Source organism: Cervus canadensis, chromosome 18, assembly GCF_019320065.1.
Source record: "Cervus canadensis isolate Bull #8, Minnesota chromosome 18, ASM1932006v1, whole genome shotgun sequence".
Lineage (NCBI taxonomy): Eukaryota > Metazoa > Chordata > Mammalia > Artiodactyla > Cervidae > Cervus > Cervus canadensis.
Genome location: NC_057403.1, coordinates 45,910,511 through 45,912,293, shown reverse-complemented (window position 1 = coordinate 45,912,293; position 1,783 = coordinate 45,910,511). Strand labels below are relative to the sequence as shown.

At 46.2% G+C, this 1,783-nt stretch overlaps 1 pseudogene; it reads left to right on the top strand.

The window, feature by feature from the left end:
• The first annotated feature begins 357 nt into the window (after positions 1–357).
• Positions 358–476, top strand: LOC122421761 (annotated as a pseudogene).
• The last annotated feature ends 1,307 nt before the right edge of the window (positions 477–1,783 follow it).

Genomic DNA, 1,783 nt, shown 5'->3' with positions numbered 1-1,783 from the left:
TAGAGGATGATGAGAAACAGTTATCACCCAGGAGTTACTTCTCCCAGGCAGGTAGTCAGAAAGATAGAAAGATGTTCAAAGCTAGCTCTCCAAATACTATAAACATGACCTGTTGCTAAGAGACAGCTGAGTTTATAGCTTACTGGGCAAGGGAGACCATCATCTTGGCAGAGTTCTAGTTGTATCTCAAAAGAGGAGGAGTAGATCAGAATTTACTGACTTGGAAGAATTGGAGGCCCTCTCAATGCAGGGACTTGAAGAAGATTGGGTAAGAACCAGGAGGTAACAGTTCAGAATTAGTGAAACAGCAAGGTAAGGATTTTGAGAAGACAGATTAAAAATAATTTTAGGGTACAAACTACCAGCCATACCACCCAGAATAAGCCTGATCTCATCTGATCTCAGAAGCTAAGCAGGGTTGGGCCTGGTTAGTGCTTGGATAGGAGACTGTCTGGGAATACCGGGTGCTGCGGACTTTGGGCTTCCCAGGTGGCACAGTGGTAAAGAATCTCCCTGCAATACAGGATGCAAGAGACATGGGTTCGATCCCTGCGTTGGGAAGATCCCTTGGAATAGGGAATGGCGACCCACTCCAGCATTCTTGCCTGGAAAATTCCATGGATAGAGGAGTCCATGGGGTTGCAAAGAGTCAGACACAATCGAGCACGCATGCTAGTGTGCGCGTGCACACAGACACACACACACACACACACACACACACACACAGCACAAACTGCCTGTGAATGCTTTCACTGAAGAAGTGATGGTTCTTTCAGAAAGTCCAAACATCTTCTTGAGCAGAACAGTCCTGGAAAAGTCCAGTCAGGCTAAAGAGGGTGGAATAGCAAAGTCGTGCTAATGTGGACAGTGAAGTATGGCTTAGTTCTCAGCCCCAAGGCAGAGCATAGGGCGGGGGATGGTTTGGATTCTTAAAGACAAAAAGGAAGGAATAATTGGCCAATACTAATGAATGCCACCTCGGTGTATTATCTTTGTACCAAAGAACCTTGGCCCACATTTAGGGATAAAACAAGTGTTGTAGTATACAAAATGTTACTATTGGGGAATGTTAAGTACACTCTGATTATTATTATATCTTAAAACTTGAGGGCCTGAACCTTGATGATCTCCATCTTCCTTCAGTGATTCAGAAACAGGGAGAGAGAGAGAGAGAGAGAGAGGCCCAGCCTCAAAGCCATCACGGGCACCGCAGTTACCTTTCAGAGCCAGCTTGAGGACAGTCCCAGACTGTCTCCACCTGGCTGTAGAAGAGGGTATCTAGAGCTCTTGCATTTGGGCTTTTTCAAGTTTGCAGTGTCCTGGGTACTTGGTGTTTGAGGCATTTTATTTCATTTTGTATATACCTACATGCTGTGCTGTGTTTAGTCACTCAGTCGTGTCTGACTCTTTGCAACCCCATGGACTGTAGCCAACCAGACTCCTCTGTCCATGGGATTCTTCAGGTAAGATTACTGGAGTGGGTTGCCATGCCCTCCTCCAGGGGATCTTAACCAACCCAGGGATCAAGCCCAGTTCTCCCGCATTGCAGGTGGATTCTTTACCATCTGAGCTACCAGGGAAGCCCATATAACTATATGTGTATGTGTATATATGTGTATATTGTTGTTGTTCAGCGGCTACGTTGTGTCAGACTCTTTGCCACCCCATGGACTGCAGCACACTAGGCTTCCCTGTCCTTCACTATCTCCTGGAGTTTGCTTAGATTCATGTCCATTGAGTCAGTGATGCTATCTAACTATCTCATCCTCTGCCGCCCCCTTCT